A 16,172-nucleotide genomic window follows, 5' to 3' on the forward strand; every position below is an offset into this window, starting at 1 on the left:
GACCCTAAAGTAACAGTCCATCACCTTGCAGTCAATAATGGCGCTCGTCCTGTTAAGCAAGCTCAAATGTGCTTTAGGCTGGACTTGGTTCCCCTGATCGAAACCGAATTTAACAAACTCATTGAAGCTAGATTTATTTAGGAAGTTAAATACCCAACATGGGTTTCAAGTATTGTCCCTGAAAGGAAGAAGAATGGCCATATTCGAGTATGCGTTAACTTCAGGGATCTCAACAATGCATGTCCCAAGGATGAATTCCCGCTCCCTATTCCAGAGCTGATGATCGATGCTACTACTAGTTACGAGGCAATATCTTTCATGGATAGTTCGTCGGGCTATAACCAAATTCGCATGGCACCAAAAAATGAAGAGCTTACTACATTCAGCACCCCCAAGGGTATTTACTGCTACAAGGTAATGCCTTTTGGATTAAAGAACGTTGGTGCTACTTACCAAAGGGATATGCAGAATATTTTTGAAGATCTTCTCTACAAGAATGTCGAATACTATGTTGACGACTTGGTGGTAAAATCAAGAGAGAAGGGGGACCACTTGAAAGACTTGAGAATAGTGTTTGAGTTGCTCCGGAGGTACCAACTTAGGATGAATCCATTGAAATGCGCCTTTAGAGTTACTTACTGAAATTTCCTTGATTTCATTGTTCGACATCGAGACATTGAAATTGATCAAGCCAAAGTAGATGTGATCTTGAAAATGCCTGAGCCTCGGGATATTCACAAATTGAAAAGTCTGCAAGGAAAGTTAGCGTACCTTAGGAGATTCATCTTAAACCTAGTTGGGAGGTGCCAACCATTCAGTCGCCTTATGAAGAAAGGTGTCCCTTTCAAATGGGACCAAACGTGTAGTAATGCCTTTTAGAGCATTAAATCCTACTTGATAAAGCCTCCAGTTTTGGCAGCCCCTATACTTGGAAAGCCGCTGATATTGTACATTTCAGCACAAGAAAGGTCTGTTGGAGCACTGTTGGCCTAAGAAAATAGTGAAGGGAAAGAAAACTCCCTTTACTACTTGAGCAGGATGATGACACCAAACAAGCTGAATTATTCGCCAATTGAAAAGTTGTGTTTGGCGCTAGTCTTCTCAATTCAAAAGTTAAAGCACTACTTTCAAGCTCATGTTGTCCGTCTTGTTTTTAAAGCAAATCCCATCAAGTTCGTTATGTCAAAACATGTTCTCAGTTATCAACTAGCAAGGTGGTACCTCTAATTTCAACAATTCGAGATTTTGTACATCCCTCAAAAGGCTGTAAAAGGACGAGCATTGGCAGAAATCTTGGCAGATCATCCAATACCTGATGACTGGGAGCTAACTGGCGAACTACCTGATGAGGACGCAATGGTCATTGAAGTTCAACCTTCATGAAAGATGTACTTTGATGGTGCTGCGCATCGTGGAAGAGCTGGTGCTGGTGTAGTACTTGTCACTTCCCAAGGTGAAGTCTTGCCCTACTCCTTCACCTTGACACAACTCTATTCCAACAATGTTGCTGAGTATCAAGCATTAATACTTGGGCTTGAAATGGACGTTGATATAAAGCAATTGCAATTGCAAGTCTTTGGTGACTCCCAGTTATTGGTCAATCAACCTTTAGGTAGTTACGAGGTCAAGAAGCCTGAACTATTCCCATATCATGATTACGCTAAAAAATTAATAGGGTGGCTCAGTGATGTGACTATTCAGCACGTTCCAAGGAAAGAAAATAAGAAGGCTGATGTTTTAGCTGCCCTAGCTTCGTTGTTAACCCTGCCTGATCAAGCGCAAGTTACTGTCTTCCAAAAATGGGTAGTACCGCCGCCAAATAAGACTGAAGGTGAAGTAAATGAACTCAAGCATCTTGTCGCTATTTCTAAAGTTGAGAAAGAAGAATGGCGACAACCCATTATCGACTACTTATGCTATGGGATACTTCTCGAAAATTTGAGGAGAAGGACTGAAATCCATCATCGTGCACCTCGCTTCCTTTACTACAAATATACTCTATACAGAAGGTCATTCGAGGGAGTACTCTTGCGATGCTTAGGGGAAGAAGAAGCACTCCAAGTTTTGCAAGAGGCACATTCTGGGGTATGCGGGTCACACCAGTCTGGACCGAAGCTCCACTTCCATATAAAAAGGATAGGATATTATTGGCCAATGATGGTAAAATATTGATTGGACTACGCTCAAAGATACAAGACTTGTCAATTCCATACGAATTTTATTCATTAACCTCCTGAAGTGTTGCACCCGACTGTTGCATCGTGGCCGTTTGACGCTTGGGGATTGGATGTTGTTGGACCACTGCCAAAGTCCTCTGGTGGGCACCTATACATCTTGGTTGCAACTGACTACTTCTCAAAATGGGCTGAAGTTGTTGCCCTTAAGGAGGTAAAGAAGGAAAATATTGCAAGCTTCATCCGAGTAAACATAATCTATCGCTTTGGCATTCCTCGTTACATAATAACAGATAATGGAAATACATTCGATGATAGGTTGATGAACAAGATTTGTGATCTATTTGGCTTCAAGCAACATAACTCTTCGATGTACAATGTTGCCGCCAATGGTATAGCTGAGGCATTCAACAAAAGTCTATGCAACTTGTTAAAGAAAGTTGTCTCCAAATCTAAACGAGATTGGAATGACCGTATGGAAGAAGCTCTATGGGCATATAGGATAACTCACCGCACACCAACACAAGCGACTCCTTATTCATTCGTTTATGGAGTCGAAGCCATCTTGCCAATCGAGCGTCAAATACCTTCATTACGATTGGCTATTCAAGAAGGGATCACTGATGAAGAAAATGCTCGACTTCGATTAGCAGAGTTGGAGGTTCTTAATGAGAAGAGGTTGGAAGCTCAACAGAGTCTTGAATGTTATCAAGCTCGATTGTCTCGAGCCTTCAATAAAAGAGTTCTCCCGAGATCCTTTCAAGTAGAAGATCAAGTCCTTGCCATACGAAGACCCATTATTACTTCCCATAAACCTATAGGGAAGTTCACTTCTGTCACGCCCCAAACCTGGGGAGGCGTGGCTGGCACCCCGTGCCGTACTGGCCCGAGCGAGCCACTCTGTAACTCATGATCATTCAACCAAAACTAGAACATACATAGGTCGAGTTAGCTGAACTCATTCCTTTCATAACTATCATGGGCCCACATGACCACAACTCATAATGTACAACTTGTAAGTGGGAAAACACTGTATCACTAAACCATTTTTCTTAAAACATGAATACATATGGGCCGTCAAGGCCTCTGACATGCTGTACAAAATGAACCTCTGTCTACAAAGCCTCTAAGAGTATTTGACATCAAATGGGATAGGGTACCGGCCTATCCATAAGTCTTTAGCAAAACTCTGACAAGATGACTCCTAGACTCGGCTGCACTCCAAATGAGGTGGAGTCTTACCGATCCTTCGTTGAATGTCAATCTCATCTACTATGAGGGCTCGTCAAACTGATTATATATACCTGCAGGCATAAATGCAGCGTCCCCAACAAAAGGACGTCAATATGAATAATGTACTGAGTATGTAAGGTAGAACTGAAATATAACAATAAGTCAACATTAATTGAAGACATATAAAAATTAACCTGAATCTTTGAAGTGCCATCGTATATGCATACTTATCATACGTACATATATATAATGATTCTCTTTGAGACTATTTATCCATGTTTTTGATGCATGACTGCCCAACTGATTAGTGATAACTGTCCGACCGGCCTTCGCACGGTGGTAAATACATGATTGCTCGACAGGCCGTAGCTCGGTGGTAATTATATAACTGCCCAACCGATCGTAGCTCGGTAGTAAATGCATGACTGCCCGATCGGCCGTAGCTCGGTGGTAATCAATATGCATGACTTGCCAACCGGTAGTAAATAATAATACATAACTGCCCAATCGGTGGTAACTGCCCGAACCAGCCGTAGCACGGTGGTAAATGCATGAAGATGCATGTATCACTATATTATAAACATTAATATCTCTATCATATACCTCAATAGGGACCTAGAGACATACTTAGACATGCTTGAATATTACTTTACTGGAATGAATAACATAGACATCCTTAACTGCTAAGAGTAGAACCACTCATGGAATAGCATTACGTTTACGTATCATTACTTCGGTCATGCCAAAAGGAAAGAAGGTATAGCCTTAACATACCTGGCCACAAACTGATTGGCTTTCTAATTGAAAAACCTGCATCAATGGTATCTAGTGTTGTTGCCACAACTGGGACTGGATCACTATTTTGTCCAACTGAAAATACCCTAGTCTGAGACACCATTTGATCACAAAATATAGCTTTTTTCAACTAATGAAGTCACCTGTCACCAAAATTCCAACGTCGTTCCACAACCATGATAGAATGTTTCCTTAATTCTTTAGTTTCTCTAATATGTATTACTTAATTTGATCCATATTTTTCAACCTTGAGAAAATATTCTGTAGAAGCCTCCATTTGATGAATAATATTGGACTTGCTGTTATAAAACTCAACTCTAAGGAGCAAGAATCACATTAAATAAAATTACAAGAGTTGAGGGATGCTATTTGTGATTGGATGCTAAAGTTAGAGAATTGATTTTTTGCAAACTTATGCCGCCTAGATCTTAAGTTAAAATAAGAAGACAAGGACTTTGGTGCATTACTTTTTAGATCTTGCCACCTAGAATATTCAATGCTTAGCTAACATACTTGTCCCCAAAATGTGACACATTGCTTCCTAGTGTATGAGTCACTTAATGGATCATATGGGGCTGCCACATTAAGGCCTTTTTTAGGCTTTATCCAAAATTCTAATTAATTATTCACTAATTATTAATTAACTAGTTAATCTCCCATTAACTAATAATTAACCAATTACCCACTTAATTAAGAATTATCTCAAATTACTTAAAATATTACTCACTTTTAACATACTTTATGTACCCTACTATCATAGTCATGTGGTACTATATAAAATAAATACATACACTATTATTTCATTAAAATGTCCATGTAAAAATACATATATTTTCTCAACTTCTAATTTTTCTAATCTCATATAAAGAGTACAAATTTTCGTACGCTTAATTCTTAAAATGGTAAAAAGATAACCTTCTTTTCTTGTGAAAAAAATAATTTCTGTCTTTACAATAAAGTAAATCTCATAAACTTTCTTATATTATGTGTATAATTTAAAGCATATTCGGAAGTAGTAATATTAATAATTATATAAAATTATATTTTTCAAACTCTTTTTTCTACAATAAATGTTCCACTCAAAATAAATACCATATCAAAATGTATCTAACGGTATTAAGGTTGTTAAACTTACCGGATCTTACAATAACATAGTCACAATCATCTATAACCTCATGAATGGTCTTAATCCATTCACGCTCATATGGATTACTACGACTTATCCTAATATTAAACTACGGGATGTAACAACTTCAAAATGGGATAGGTGATATGTCGTACAAGAAGCTTACTCAAGTGGGGCTTACAAGCTGGTTGATGCAGATGGCATGAGAATCGACCCTATCAATGGCAAGTTTTTGAAGAAGTATTATACTTGAAGTGCCACGCTCCTCAATGTACAAGCCTGAACTGCAAGTCATTACGTTCCTTTACGCACGAGCCTAAACTGCATGTTCCTACACTCCTGGCCCGCATGAGTCTAAACGGTGTACGACCCACAAAAAAAGAGAAATAAAGTCTGCTAGGTTGAAAACCTCGAAAGACGCGGCCTAGGCAAAAGTTAGGACATAAAGAAATGAAAAAAAAAGATAATAAAAAAATAAAACAAAAAAGAAAAATCACCCATTCTGAACTACGGTATGACTTGATCCTCTTTATCGAGGTACGTAGGCAGCTTAGAGTTTCGTTGCATAAGTTTAAAAGATATGTAATACCCCAATCATTGTCCGAATGAAGTACGGGGAAATGTAATCCATTAAATCGGCACTTGAAAATCGAGTTGAGATACCATTCTTCTGTTAAACTTTGGTTCCCATTTGATTTAAAGGGGGAAAGCCGCTATGGTAAAATTGGTGTCTTCAATAAAATGATTATATCTTTTAGGGGGCTGCCAAACATTTGCATTGAAGTTCCGGGATTCGCTATGCCTTCATATTTGCCAAACCTTCAAAAAAAAAAAATTTGATGAAGCCTTTACGACGTTTCAAATTCAGTGAGACTTGAACCTAAGATATTTGATGAGAATAAAGCTCTTGAATTTCTATTTGGTAATTAAAAAAGGTCTTGCGATCTCGAGGCTTCCACATCAAGATACAAAAATTTTGGTGAAGTCGCGCTAATTTGGGACTGTCGACATATCAGAAATCAAAGTTGACTTCGAAATATCATCTGAAACTATCCTTAAGGCATTAAATTTTACATTTTGGGTATGTTTTAGATTTTGAAGTTTAGTTTCCAAGAAATCAAGCTGTTCGTGATTTCAACATCCCGACGCCAAGACACAACTTTTTTGGTGAAACCGCACAAATCTAAAACTATCAATGTGTCGGAATTTAAAGTTAGATTCAAAATAATATCTGGGGCGATTCTCAAAGTGTTTGATTTCAAATATTAGATATGTATTAGATCTTGAAGTCTAGTTTATATACTAAATCAAACGGTTTATAATTTTGATATTTTTACACCAGGATACAATTTGTTTGGTGAAACTACACAAATCTGAAACTATCAACGTGACAGAATTTAAAGTTAGCTTCAAAATAATATCTGGGACGATTTTTAAAGTGTTTGATTCCGAATTTTGAATATGTCTTAAATTTTGAAGTCTAGTTTTCATGAAATTAAATGGTTTATAATTTTAACGTTTCTACACCAAGATATAATTTTTTTGGAGAGACTGCGCAGATCTGAAATTTTCTACGTGGTGGAATCTAAAGTTGAATTCAAAATATTATCTGGGTCAATTCTGAAGGTCTTTGATTCTAAGTTTTGGATATATTTTATATATTGAAGTATAATTTTTGAGAAATCAAACAGTTCGTTATTTGGACTCTCTCACGATAAGATATGAATCTTTTGTTACAAGCGCGTAAAGCTGAAACTTATGCGACTAAGATAAAAGTTGGACAATGTAAAGCAAAAGAGAAGCTGAAATATTTAAGCCCTCGAAGTCTTCAAGTCCGTCGGTCTTCAAGTTGAAGTTTCTAAGTTGAAATCGTCAAGTCCGTCGGTCTTCAAGTTGAGGCTTTCACGTTCGCCAATTTTCAAGTTGAAATATTTAAGCCCTCCAAGTCTCCAAGTTGAAGTCTTCAAGTCCTTTGGTCTTCAAGTTTCAGTCTTCAAATTCGCCAGTCTTAAAGTTAAAATATTTAAACCCTCCAAGTCACCAAGTTGAAGTCTCCAAGTCCGTCGTTCTTAAAGTTTCAATCTTCAAATTCGCCGGTCTTAAAGTTGAATTGTTTAAGCCCTCCAAATGTTCAAGTTAAAGTCTTCAAGCCTGCTAATTTTTCAAGTTGAATTTTAAAAGTCAACCACTCTTCGAGTTGAAGTCTGCAAAGTCAGCCAAATTCCAAGTGTCGTCAAGTCAATGTCGTCTTCGAGTTGAAGTTTTATAACTTTCCAATCAGGTGGACATGTAAGTCCCTTTTTACCTTAAGTTGGACTCTTCGTGGTTTGTACTTAAAGGAACTACAATTTTTATTGAGAGTAATCTCTCTGATAGTCAGAGCACATTGAGAGTAATCTATTCGATAGTCGGGTCATTTTAAGAGTAATCTCTCCAGTAGTCGAGCCACATTGAGAGTAATCTCTCCGATAGTCGGGCCACATTGAGAGTAATCTCTCCGGTAGTCGAGCCACATTGAGATTAATCTCTCTGATAGTTGGGCCATAAGAGTAATCTCTCCGATATTCGGGTAAGGATGAGTACCCATCCCCTTACACCCAAGATTGTCTTCTTCATGTATGGATCTTCTCGTTAAACAAGAACACTCCTTTTTGTTTGACCTTCAAAAAAAGGAAAAAAATAGACAACTAAGAAGAAAGCACAAAAGAAGAAGAAGTTACCTTCGCAAAATGTGGCTTGCAAAGAAGTCCGCAAAACTAGATTAAATATGGCTTGCAAATACTATAAATTGATGCTCAATAAATAGGAGCATGGGGTTTATATAGAGTTGGTAAAGCAGCTGCCGAGAACATATTTTCGATGTGGGATTGTTGTCACAATTGTTCTCCTATACGGACCCGGTTGGCTAAGGGCGGCAGAAGTCTCCTATTTCAATTTGAGTTTGATGAAGAAATTTGTCCCAAACAATATCTGATTCGGCGGACTTGAATCCCTTGGATAAAGCCGATGATGTTGCTGCATATTAAATGAAAGATGGTTGTAATTTGAATTACGTAATCCATGCAACTGTCACATACTAACTGGATTGGAATTGTTTGAAGTGTACCTGGAAAAGCTAACCAATTTTGGAGTCTTTTAAAACTGGAAAATCATGAATTTGAGATTTACAATTCAATAGCTTTTATATTTTGTGTGATTAGTCACAGAACAATGAATTTGTAATTTGAAGTTCAATGACTTTAACATTTCATGTGATCAAATATACAAACACAAATACTTCAAGCCTAGTCTTCAAAAGTTTAAAGACTTTGATAAGTCTTGAATTAGAGGGCATTTGTAGGCATATAAAATTTATTGGGTTCAAATTCAATAAATAATTTGGATTATATTTTAAATATACTAGTCCAAATAAATATATGGGCTAATATAATTAAATTAATGGGATTTTTACCTATCTATACCATATATCAAACCTTATTACCCTCAATGTTTAAGGTTTGTGTTTATTATATTTAAGCATACCAAATTACCATTTCTATACCATAATTCAAATTAGGGATATAATTAAGGGTTCATTTATATTAGGCATAATTATAGGACTGTATCTTCCCACTTTCTCTTTCCTTTCATCTCAACTGTTCACAACACACACACAACTCACGATGCTCCTATGCTTCCTCTCGTTGATCATCCCCAACTGCCCACCACCGTCGAAGAATATCATATTTTCAGATTCACAAGAAAAATTTAAATTCTTTGATCCAACCGCTTGAATTCCCACTGGAAATAATAATGGCAGAGAGTTCGAAATTCTTTGACCTCTTTTTTTTTGGGGGGCAGTGGTTGAAGGTTACTGGTTAACACAGTCGATTGAAATTCGAAGAAGAAGAAGAAGAAGAAGAAGAAGAAGAAGAAGAAGAAGAAGAAGACATATTTCCAGAATTTGTAGATATTTTGTAGTCAAATTGTAGTCAAATTAGAAAAATTGTAGATAAATTGTAGACTGTTTTTTGCAGAAGATTTTGTAGAAGCTTTAGTCGTTTTGGATTTGTGAAAACAGAAAATAATGCATCTACAATCAGAATACAAATAATCTACAATTTATCTACAAGATATCTACAAAATAGATACATTGAATTTTAATATCCAAATTCTCATTTCAATTGTAGCATAATTGGCATTTTCGACATGATTGTAGAAGATTTGTAGAAGTTTTAGTCTTCCCAATCTACAATTCATCTACAATTTATCTACAATTTATCTACAATATATCTACAATTCTACAATTTAACTACAATTTATCTACAATTTATCTACAATTTCTGGAAATACGTCTTCTTCTTCTTCTTCTTCTTCTTCGAGTTTCAATCTAAAATTCAGTCAAAACCAAGTCTAATCTTCACCAAAACCCCTCAAAATTGAGATATAAACTCCTAAACATATTCTGAATTATTTACAACAACACCCAATCCAAACAAATAATGATTTTTGAAAACCCAAATTTGAATTCAAAGCTTTCAAGCTTTTTAATGGCTATCAATGGTGGAAAATATATGGAAGAACAGATGAAGATGAAGAACAGAAATCTCCTTTCCGTTTGATTACTGGAGCTTCAGTAGCTTGCGTTTTTTGAGAATTGTAGTTGAGTGAGAGAAGAGAGAGATCTTTCCGTTGAGGAAGGAGAGAATTACGCAGCAATTCGAATTTGATGTTGACAGAATCACACGGAGATCCGGTGCCTTCATTTTAGGGCTTTTTTATGGCAAAATCTACCTATTTTTGGATTGGTATATAATTTGTAGTAAAAGTGTGGACTACACGGATAAATAACAAATTATGAACATTTTTGGTAATAAGATTTGATATATGGTATAGATAGGTAAAAATCGCTAAATTAATTGTATAGTTTCAATATAAATGGATTAAATAAATTAGTCTTAATCAATTGGGTTAGCCCATTTAATTGGGATGAAGTGATTAGCCCACTTAAAGCCTATTTGGATTGGCTTGTTTTAAGTGCTTTTAAGTCAAAATAGCTTTTAACCCATTTTGTAGTGTTTGAGAAAAGTAAAAAAGTGCTTTAAACACTTATTTTTAAGTTAAAAGGCCAAAAACAAGCTAAAAGCCAAAAGTTAGAATTTCTAACTTATGGCTTAAAAGCTATTTTGGCTTAAAAGTTAGTTAAAACAAGCCCATCCAAGTCATCTTCCTATAGGCTCAGTTTGGTGTCACGTGTCAAATGACGTGGCACGCCAAGTCAAGCGGAAGAGCCAATAGGATCATGTCATGTGTCAAAATGACAAGGCATGCCAAGTCACACTAAAAGGCCAATGAAATCGCTCTACGTGTGCAAGTGATATGTTCTGGCCAATCAAATGCTGCCATGTCACACTCCATTTTGATTGGTCGGAAAGAGTTTGTTCTTATCATAACTCCTCACTTCCACAACTATAAATAGGGATCTTTATAACCCAGAAACGACACCAGAAGTTATAACAAGAAGCAAGAGAGAGCTCGTGGATCAAACATTATACTTCCTCCACAAGTTTCAAGCTTCAAGCAATCAACTTCAAGCTCAAGAACAAAGAACAAATTAAGGTCAAGTTCAAGCAATCAAGCTCAAGATCATCGTTCGTGGCAACAATTACACATTCAAGATCAAGCTCAGAGGCCCTTGAATTTATTTACTATTGGAAAGAAGAAACAGAGAATTCACAAAGATTGTAACACTCAAATATTTAAAATAAAATACTACGATTCTTATAATATTTTTCAGTCTTAATTTTATTTTCTCGACGCAATTTATTGTCTGCGCTAAATACATCAGCGAATGTGACTAATCATCGACCTGAAATCTGAATCATCCTTTTCTTGTTTGTGATATCACTAGGTAATTGTAGAACATGAATGATTTTTTTCATTGCATATTATGATGTTTTGTCTTTTTTACCTTTCCTTTAAGTGATTTGATGAAAATGCTTAATTACCGAACTTAGTTTCTTTTATTAGACATATTTTCTTATTGTCAAAAAATGAGCTCTAAAGCATTGGATAGTAGTACTAATCGGCAGATCGAGAACAAAGAGCAAGCTAGATTTTTTCATGTGAAAGAAAATATTGTGTATATTTAAGGGGCCTATGATTCAGAAAATGTTCTAGAAGCTTACAGAAAACTAAAAGGCTGAATATATATATAGCCCCTTAAACTTGTCCAATTTTTTAATTTAGACACCTGAATTAAGAGTTGTTTCTATTGAACGCTGGAACTCAAGGCAATGTGTACCTATTAGACATAAAAAAGGTGACATGGCACAATCAGTGAGATTCATTTACTTTGGGCACGTGAAGATGTTAAAATCCATCTGACATGGATTTAATAGAAATAAAAATCACCCAGAATATATACTTTAATTCCAAAAAAAGGTATGCGCTTCGAGATACTTCATCTCGTCGTAGTGCTGTATTTTGTCCCGGCCCCGGGCCTTAGTGGGCCTAACGGGTCGGGCCTCGCGGTCCCGGGCTTCGTGGTCCCGGGCTTTGGCGGTCCCGGGCCTGGCGGTCCCGGTCTTTGTGGGCTCAATGGGTAGAACCGGCCCGTGATGGGCCTAAGCCCACATGGTCCTGTGCTTAACGTGCCGGGCTCGTGTGCTTCGCGGGCCTAGCGGGCTTTTTTTTTTAAAGACAATTTCTTGTAGTATCATGACTATATTAAAAATATATATGTAGTATATATGTATATCTAATTATTAAAGTGCTTGACGAAAAAGAAAATAACAAAACAATAGTAAAACACTAAATTGTCATGCATAATATATTTTCTTGTAGTATATTATATTGTATCTTATGTATATATATTCTCTTATATATTTTCTTTTAGTATATGTATTGTATCTTATGTATATATATTCGCATAATATATTTTCTTGTAGTATATAAATTGTATCTTATGTATATATGTTCGCATAATATATTTTCTTGTAGTATATATATTGTATATTATGTATATATTGTAGCATAATATATTTTCTTTTAGTATATTATATTGTATCTTATGTATATATATTCTCTTATATATTTTCTTATAGTATATATATTGTATCTTATGTATATATATTCACATAATATATTTTCTTGTAGTATATATATTGTATATTATGTATATATTGTAGCATAATATATTTTCTTTTAGTATATTATATTGTATCTTATGTATATATATTCTCTTATATATTTTCTTATAGTATATATATTGTATCTTATGTATATATATTCGCATAATATATTTTCTTGTAGTATATATATTGTATATTATGTATATATTGTAGCATAATATATTTTCTTGTAGTATATTATATTGTATCTTATGTATATATATTCTCTTATATATTTTCTTGTAGTATATATATTGTATCTTATGTATATATATTCTCTTATATATTTTCTTGTAGTATATATATTGTATCTTATGTATATATATTCGCATAATATATTTTCTTTTAGTATATATATTGTATATTATGTATATATATTCGCATAATATATTGTCTTGTAGTATATATATTGTATATTATGTATATATTTTCGCATAATATATTTTCTTGTAGTATATTATATTGTATCTTATGTATATATATTCTCTTATATATTTTCTTGTAGTATATATATTGTATATTATGTATATATTGTAGCTTATAAATAATTCTAAGTATAGACAAAGAAATATTGCGAAAAGAAGCTCATGGGTAGAAACAATAAATTTTATTACCAAAAAATGACATATCTTTCTTAGTCATCCTTCCCCCAATGGAATGAGCACAACAAGGTACTAATACCACCATTAGAAGGAAAAAAAACTAAGGAAGATGTGCCAAAATACAAGTTACATATTATTCTATGTATTATCTCTAACAAATCTCATAAATCCTTCAAGGTTCGGAGGAGGTTGCGTTGGTGGTGGTGGAAAAGAAGCTTGTTCATCACCACTTCCGGGCGAAGCCGAATCCTCCGCAAGTTCCGCTATCATTTCTTCATAAGCTTCATCTATCGCCGGTTGTGCTTCTGCAATTCCAAAGTTTCTTCTTTCCGAGCGGATCCAATCTCTAAACAATACTGATTTTTCCAAGCTATCCCTCATAGACGCTCTATGATCACCTATTTGCAGTCTTGCTTGGCTGAAAGCGCTCTCTGATGCAACAGTTGAAGCTTGAATTGATAAAATATCCCGAGCCATCCTTGCAAGAACAGGAAAATGTTTTTCCCTTGCCTTCCACCATTCCAAAAGATCAAAAGAGCCGTCTGGATTCTCCTTTTCAAGTCCCTGAGATAAATAAACTTGAAGCTCATTTAGATGTGAAGTTTCATCATAATTTTCACCTTGAGACCCCCTGAACTCCGTCCAAGATTTAAGAGCTTTTAAGCCCGCAACTCTTTTAGAGGATTGTGAGCTAGACGAAGTAGGGGTTGGAATAGTTGGCCTAGCATGCTCTAAGGCAAGTTGATAAGCATTATAAACTGTTTGAGCGTTAATCTTAATTGAAGCTTTTGCATCTGCAAGTGTCGCAATTTCCTCATTTGAAAGATCTAAAGCCTTATAAATATTTGAATACCAAAAATGAGGACCTCCCAATTTCATTGTAGGATTTAGCATTGCAGCAAGACCATAAATAGGAGGGATAGGAAAAAAATATTTTTTAAACTTTTGTTTCATTTCATTTATAGCAAGTTCATAAATATCCCCACCCTCACTAAATTCAACAAACAAATCAGATAGTGCTGCAATATAAACTAAACAGTTTGAAATAGTAGGATAATATTGCCCAGAAAATGCATTTGTTGCAATTTGAAAATGTTCTAAAAAATCTAAAAGAATTTTAACATTAGTCCAATCTTGAGTGGTAAACATTTCATCATCATCTTCACCACCTACCCGAGAATTAAACGTTGCATTATTGGGTTTCTATATTCATATGCTACTACTAAACTTTCGTACATACAATTCCATCTAGTCGGGCAAGGTTTAGGAACCTTTCTTTCTCTAAGGCCATATTCATCACATTTTTTAAAATACTCTCTAAGTCTACTTCTACGGTTTGAATAAAAAAGCCAATTAAGAGCCATTCTAACCTTTTCAATTTCTATGTTTAATATTCGCATACCATCACCGACAATTAAATGATAAATATGACAAATACATCTAACATGGAAAATATTAGTAAATGCAGGATTTAGTGTTGTTGTAAGCATGCCTATAGCACTGGTGTTACTAGAAGCATTATCCATTGAAATTGCCATTATTTTATCGCTAAAGCAAAAATATCTACAAATATCTGCAACAGTGTTAGCTATAAACTTACCTGTGTGACGCGAATTAATTATTCTATATGCAATTATGCGTTTTTGCATTATCCATTCCTCATCTATCCAATGACTTGTAACAGTTAGGTAATCACAATCATTACCACTTCTACCAATATCAGTAGTAATAGAAATCCGATTAGGTATATGAGTAAATAAATACCGCAAATATTGTTCATATTCATGTTTGAATTTATAAATATCACTCTTAACTGTTGCGCGAGGCCAACCTTTATAAGTAGGATTAAACACTCTTCTAATATAATGAACCCAATTAGGATTAGAAGCAAAAGTATAAGGTAAGCACATAACAGTAATCATCTTTGCTAATTCTTCACGATCTCTATTTGGATCGTAATATAAAATACCTCCAGTGACAGTGTTAATTCCTGGTTGAACTAGATTTGAACCTGTACTAGGGTTAACCGCAGAATCTACACTTGTCCCCTCTAGCTGCGCTTTCATTTGAAAAAATCTAGCCTTATCTCTAGGGTGTGTTTTTATGTGCCTAGTCAAACTACCTGTGCCGCTACGGTCTCCTACATATTTATGCGACATTAATTTCCCACAAATTTTACACTTAGCCTTATTTTTTTCTCTTGCTTGAGTAAAAAAATTCCAAACTAATGATGTTTCTAGGCGTTTAGCAGGTTCTCTATTAAAAGTAGGAGTTTCTACAGGTGGGTCGACCGGTGCATCACTTGGGTTATTAAGAGGACTAGTAGGTGTATCATCTAAATCCGGTGCTTGAGTTTCATCATCATCCTCATTTTCCTCATTATTTTCTAAGATGGTTTCATTAGGATAAAGAGCATTCATAATTTCATCATCTAATCTATCACCTGGTGCAACATTATGATAAAATTCACAATCGGTAAATTGAAAACAAGGGTGATCACTATCAAGAATTACGGAAGGAGGAGGACGTCTAGGTTGGCGACTACTTTCAACTTGCTTATCTTTTCTAGGTCGGGGAGCCGGGGGAAGGGTAGTTGGTTGGCCACTACTTTCACCGGTTTTATCTTTTCCTTTACCAAACATTTTTTTCAAAGTAAATGACATATTAATTATAATTATGCAAACTAAACCACACAAAAATATATTCTAAAAACGTAAGAGTTGAAACGAGTTTACCGGATTGCCGAACAACTTCTTGAAAATTGAAAATCGTTGAACACTTGAAAACTTCAATTCAACAACTTCACAATTTTTCGCGAAATTTCAACAATAAATTAAGTAATTGTAGTAGAGAAATTGAGAGAGATTGAGAGATATTGAGAGATATTGATGAATTGGTGAATAAAAATGAAAGAATGAGGGGGTATTTATAGTTGAGAAATGGGGAAAAGTGTAATTATATAAAGTTTGGGGTTAAAATAAAGTTTGGGGGCCAAATGACCATTTTTTTAACTTAAAAAACGGTCATATTTTCAGCCCAAACGGCTAGATTTTAAATATGGCCGTTGGAGATTTTTTTTTTTTTGAAAAAT

This window comes from Nicotiana tabacum, chromosome 11 (genome assembly GCF_000715075.1).
Source record: "Nicotiana tabacum cultivar K326 chromosome 11, ASM71507v2, whole genome shotgun sequence".
NCBI lineage: Eukaryota > Viridiplantae > Streptophyta > Magnoliopsida > Solanales > Solanaceae > Nicotiana > Nicotiana tabacum.